This window comes from Narcine bancroftii, chromosome 3 (assembly GCF_036971445.1).
Source record: "Narcine bancroftii isolate sNarBan1 chromosome 3, sNarBan1.hap1, whole genome shotgun sequence".
NCBI lineage: Eukaryota > Metazoa > Chordata > Chondrichthyes > Torpediniformes > Narcinidae > Narcine > Narcine bancroftii.
Window position 1 is genome coordinate 77558507 of NC_091471.1, and position 6533 is coordinate 77565039.

General features: G+C 40.7%; 1 long non-coding RNA gene across 2 annotated transcripts in view; it reads right to left on the reverse strand.

Annotated features, from left to right (window-relative positions):
* Nucleotides 1-241: 241 nt before the first annotated feature.
* LOC138756143 (uncharacterized) overlaps nt 242-6533 on the reverse strand; it is a 34041-nt gene continuing 27749 nt past the window's right edge. Inside the window, exon 4 of one of the 2 annotated variants that reach the window (XR_011352797.1) lies at nt 242-400. This is a non-coding gene — a long non-coding RNA (uncharacterized lncRNA). Of the gene's footprint in view, nt 401-5231; nt 5338-6533 lie in introns of those variants that run through there. The other variant, XR_011352798.1, reaches the window with a different exon arrangement.

Below are 6533 nucleotides of genomic sequence, written 5' to 3' on the forward strand. Positions count from 1 at the left end.
TTCCTGTATTTTTTTCTCTAATGGAAGTGAAGATTCAATGATAAAATTTCAAGAGTAAATTGAGTACTGAAAGAAGGTTAAGGTTTGTTCTGTGAAATCAAGATGAAATTGACATTATTGCTGCACATATCAATAATCTATCATTAGTTATACGAGTTCATTATCTACACACAGAACATTGACACTGAAGAAATTTTGTTCTGTATTTTCAAAAATTGTGAGCATTTATTTTACTCGATAAACAACACTTTTTTTTTTAAATCCAAAGCTGGCTGATTTCATTGGGCAATCATATGAGACTTTCCTTCCCTATGGTGACTGATGTCTGGGTAACAGGGTCATGTCATCAGCTGAACTTGACGGAGGCCATGTGCGAGTCAAGAAAAGAGAGATGGTGGTCCTGTCAGGAAGGAATAAACAGAACACAAAAGAGGTCCGGGATTTCAGGAAGTTAGATACGACACACAGACAACAGATAATGTATCAACTCTGAGCTGGTAAGCCAAGATGAGCTGTTTCATTTCTATAAAGGCTAAACAATCTTGATGAAAGTGTAATTAGCAATAAATTTTTCAAAACCAAGTACTGACCCTTGGCAGCTCATCTGCAACACAAGTTTGACATGTGCTCAAACTGAAGATTTACAGATGTTAACCCTTTTCGAGCTGTGTGTGCTGTAGCTAACTCAACACCAGTTATATTAATATTTTCTCTGTTTTTTGTTTGGCAAAATGGAGTAAACTCACACCAAAAGAGATATGCTTCAATTTTGATCCAAACATGTCTAGTAAAAAAATGTAAATTTAGGTAGACAGTTATGAACAAAGACTGCAAATTTTTACAAGGGTATCTTGGAGAGCATTCTGATTGGTTGCATCACTGTCTAGTATGGAGGTGCCAATGCATAGGTCGGGAAAAGACTACAGAAAATTGTGAACTCAGCCAATGCCATCAAGGGCATATTTCTTCACTTTATCAAAGACATCTAGAAGAGATGGTGTCTCAAGAAAACAGCCTCTACACTCAATGATCCTCACCACCAAGGCCATGCCCTCTTCACGCTTCTACCATAACAAAGGAGGTCTAGGAGCCTGAAGACGAACACCCAACAGTCTCCGGGTCCCGATGGGATTTTCCCCTGACATTAAGGGAAATCAGGGAGGAAATAGTAGAGGCTCTGACACTGATTTTTCATAAGTCACTGGAGGAGGGTGTGGTGCTGTGGGTTGGGTGTGTTGCAAACGTGGTTCCACTGTTTAAAAAGGGCTCAAGTTGTAGGCCTAGCAATTATCGGTGCTGGGTAAACTTCAGGAAAGAATTCTTAGAGATAGTATCTAGAGGGGCAGGGATTGATCAGGGACACCCAACATGGTTTTGTGAGGGGTAGAACATGTTTGACAAATCTTGTTCAATTTTTTGAGGAAGTGACTAGAAAGGTTGATGAAGGTAGAGCAGTAGACATGGTCTATTTGGATTTCAGCAAGGTTTTCGATAAGGTTCCACATGGAAGGTTGGTGAGGAAGGTCAGTCACTAGGGATAAATGTTGAGGTAATCAGATGGGTTCAACAGTGGCTAGAAGATAGGCACCAGAGAGATTCATGGTGGACAACTGTCTGTCAGGATGGAGGCCAGTGATGAGAGGTATGCCTCAGGGATCGGTTTTGGGTCCTTTGTTGTTTGTCATTTACATTAATGATATGGATGATGGAGTGGTAAATTGGGTAAGTAACTATGAGGATGATACAAAAATAGGGGGAGTTGTGGATAGTGAGGAGGGTTTTCATGGACTGCAGAAGGATTTGGTCTGCTTAGAAGAGTTGGCTGAAAGTTGGCAGATAGAGTCTAATGTAGATGTGTGAAGTGCTTCATTTTGGGAAGAATAATCAAAACAAGACATATGCAGTGAAGGGGAGGGCATTATGGAAAGCAAAGGAAGCGAGAGATCTTGGAATAATGGTTCAGTGTTCTTTGAAGGTGGATTCTCATGTAGATAGGGTGGTGAAGAAGGCTTTTGGTATGCTGGCCTTTATAAATCATAGCATAGAATAAAGGAGCTGGGAGGTGGTGTTGAGACTGTTCAAGGTATTGGTGAGGCCAAGTTTGGAATATTGTGTGCAGTTCTTGTCTCCAAATTATAGGAAGGATATCAATAAGGTAGAGAGGGTGCAGCGAAGGTTCACTAAAATGTTGCCTGGATTGCAGTATCTAGAATACGGAGAAAGATTGAGTAGACTGGTCTTTATTCATTGGAGTATAGAAGGTTGAGAGGGGATTTGATAGAGGTATATAAAATTATGAAGTGAATAGATAGAGTAGATATGAATAGGCTCTTCCCCTTGAGGGAAGGGGAGATTGGAATGAGGGGTCATAAGATAAGGGTTAGCGGGCAAAACTTTAGAAGTAATATAAGAGGAAGCTTCTTCACTCAGAGAGTGGTGGCTGAGTGGAATGACCTTCCAGGAGAGGTAGTTGCAGCAGGGTCATTTCTGTCATTTAAAAGGAGGTTGGATGAGTACATAGATGTGAGGGGGTTGAAGGGTTATGGGCAGGGAGCAGGTAGATGGAACTAGTGGAGTTTCACTTAAATCAGGGCAGACTAGAAGGGCCAATGTGGCCTGCTTCCATACTGTAATTGTTTTATGGTTATATGTTTATATACAGAAATGGCTTTTCCCCTCGGCTATCAGATATCTGAATGTGCAGTGAACCATAGGCAATGCCTCACTTTCTCTTCTTTTTGCACTAATTTAACATGTTCATCACAATAGATTTTCAACTTTATTTTCAGGATCTGAAGAGTGATGGTCCATTGATGAATACCCTCCCTGATGGTCTGAGGGTACAGATGGCATTTAACATTATCACTTTGAGTTTTCAGATTAGTCCATGTCAATGAGTGGGTGACCACTTCAATAACTCTTTCACCTTGATTGTCAACTTTATCCAGAAGTGTGTGGAAGATTAAAAGCACAAGAATGATAATGAGTTTATTGTCATATACATTGTGCAATGTATGTATGCTTCAAAATTTTGACTTGATGCAAGCAAACAGGTATTTCACAGAAACCTGCAATAGTCTGCATTAAATTAAGAGATAATAAAGTATAATTGATAATCAATATGTATATTCAAAATTACCACAGTCAAAGAAAGAAGTTATTTTTTTTATGATTAGTGCAGTAAGGGGAGGTTCAAGAGCCTGCTAGCCATTGGAAAGAAATTTCTCTTCAAGAGGTGCTGATCTGGAGGCTTCTGTACCCCCTGCCCAGAATTAGCATTGAGGAGGTTCTGACCAGGGTGGTGATCTACAATTTATAGGATGCCAGATCTGGTGATGGACCAGGCTATGTTTGCTACCTTCTACAGCATCCTGCATTCCTGGGCCTTCAATTTGACCACCCAACCTGTGGTGCAACCAGTCAGTACACATTTAAAGATTATCTGAGGGAAACTTGCATAGTACATAAGGAAAGAAAGAAAACAAGCAGTAGTGTAACGGAACATAGAGTGATTAAAGAGGAGGAGGTGCCTGCTGCCTTACAGGAAATAAAGGTAGATAAATCCCCTGGGCCTGACATGATATTCCCTTAGTCCTTGAGGGAGACTAGTGTAGAAATTGCAGGGACTCTGGCAGAAATATTTAAAATGACCTTAGCCACAGGTGAGGTGCCATAGTCTTAAAGACAGTTTCCTCCCAACAGCCATCAGGCTCCTGAATGAACCTAATAGCAGGGCTCTCATATTGACCTTGCTTGGTGCTAATTGGTCTTTCACACTATACTCTGTAATTTATGCTCTTGCTCTTCTACTTTGCGCAGTTGTATGCCTGTTTGAGTAGACATGCCAGTCTGCTCAAAGAAAAAAAAATCCATCTCACTGTACCAGATACAATGTGACAATAAACTTGAACTTCTTATGGTGCAGTATCATGTTTTTTTATGTTCATCAAGCTGACAGTTGTAAACAATGAGAAACCAGACATTAAGCAAGAAACCATGGATGAACTACTCTCAAGTTTCTTAAGACTAACGACAAAGGTACGAGCTACCTAGCCCATATACCTGCATGTATTTTTCAGACAACTTCAAAAATGCACTTTCTGTCTCACTTGATAAAATTGTAATTAGCAATAATTTTTTTACATTTGTTGTTAATCTGAAGGTCATCTACTGCATCTAGTGCTCCCATTGTGGCCTCCTCTACTTTAGATAGTTTGATTCCTTGAGCATCTTCTTTCTCTCTGTTTGCTGAAATAACAGGGATCCCCCAGTGACCAATATTTTAATTCCTACACTGACATGTCTATCCATGGCCTCGTGCACTGTCAAACTGAGGCTACCCACAAATTAGATGAACAACATTTAATATTCTGACTGGACACTCTCTAACCAGACAGCCGACTTGTCGATTTTCTGTTAAACTCCTCTCCTGAGTTTCTCTCTTTCCATATACCTAGGTCTTCTTTCTTCCAGGTCCCCACCCCCTTCCCTGCATTTGGAGAGCTACTCACTCCCCCATTACTGCTCAGCCTCTTTCCCACCTTCCCACTTCTGATTTCTTCCTTGCTGGACTGTGCATCCCCCTCCCACAACCCCTGCCCCTTCCTCCCTCCTTTCCACTTCCACCTTTTTATTCGGGCACCAGACTGCTTTGGGCTCATACCTTGTTTTATGGGCTCAAGTCTGAAAAGTTGGTTACCCTTTACTTCCTATAGATACTGTGTGACCTGCTGAATTTTTCCATCATTTTTTTGTATGGCAATATAATCCCTGAATCGGCAGTCATTCCTGTTTAATGACAACTTTTCATAGACCACAAGTAGCATGGATACTTTGTGCCACTTTTACGCTGCAGGCATGTGTCCAGTGAGTTCAGCAGTAAATCTACTCAAGCTTATCTTTGTAGCCAACAAATGATAACTATATGAAATCTTTATGCTGAATTAATTTACCATGTAAAGTATATTTCCATCATTTAGAAATGGGATGAATTCTCAAAGATGCATTGAAAGCCTTGAAATTCCAGTTCGCCCAAAAAAAATCTTTAAAAATTGCAAATACATCTGGCATGATCTCCAAAGGAATGTGAACTTCGCTCAGAAAATAATTAGTGATTAGGTTGTGACTGTCTAAAATGGAATTACACACCTTTGTTAGAATAATGCATGAAGAGAAAACTATTTGGTGGCAATTAAATCTATATTTCCTTATATAAATGCTTACATGTTAGCAGAAGTACAATATGTAAACCATTGGTTTATGAGACAAGAACACGATCTTGAGAAATTGCTTCAAAGATGAAGCTCAAGAAATATGTTTCCTTTCGTTGCCTTTAATCTGCAAAAATAAAAAAGCTGAGAATGAATGAAGCAGTTTGAGGTGAAATACAAAGAGGTTGGAAGGATATTTATACCGATAATTGTGCTAACATTACAAGTATTACAAGCTTCTGTTTCATTTAGTGTTAGTACCACTTTGAGGGCTGGTACCAGCTCCAACTATTCACAACTGTGGAGAGACTGAGCAGCAACAACTAGTACAGACTTGGAGGAAGAGAAAAGAATATTTATTGCTTTATCCAGCAACACAGGTAGTGAGAGAATCATGTGAGTGGAACACTGAAGGAAACAGTATTCATTATTGACCACCAAACATCTCATGGAACACTGAGGTGGAGAGACTTGGTGTGAAATGGACAATTTGGCTGATTCTCCCTGTCAGGGGAATTATTGAACCATACTGTGTCCAAAAGAAAGGTCATTATGATTGACCCATACCTGGGATTTGGAAGTATCGTGTAAGTCACACGTTTCATTTCCCCTCTGCAAGGAAAAGGGGAGTTGAGACCACCATTAGTCCAAAAGGATGTTTCTCAGCAAGAAACTCGAGTTTTCAGCAGTCAGGTCACTCAGTTTCCCCCACTTCCTTCGTGCTAAAGCTATAATGGTTTGGGTATCACACACACATACACACACACACACATGCACACACACACACATGCACACACACACACGCAACACATACACACACATACACACATACACACACATACACACACACATACACACACACATACACACACATACACACATACACACATACACACATGCACACACGCACACACGCACACACACATACACACATACACACACACATACACACACACATACACGCATACACACACGCACATACACATACACACGCACACACACATACACACACATACACACACATACACACACATGCACACACACATATACACACATACACACATACACACACATACACACATACACACACATACACACATACACATACACACATACACACATTCTTTGGCTTGGCTTCGCGGACGAAGATTTATGGAGGGGGTAAAAAGTCCACGTCAGCTGCAGGCTCGTTTGTGGCTGACAAGTCCGATGCGGGACAGGCAGACACGATTGCAGCGGTTGCAAGGAAAAATTGGTTGGTTGGGGTTGGGTGTTGGGTTTTTCCTCCTTTGCCTTTTGTCAGTGAGGTGGGCTCTGCGGTCT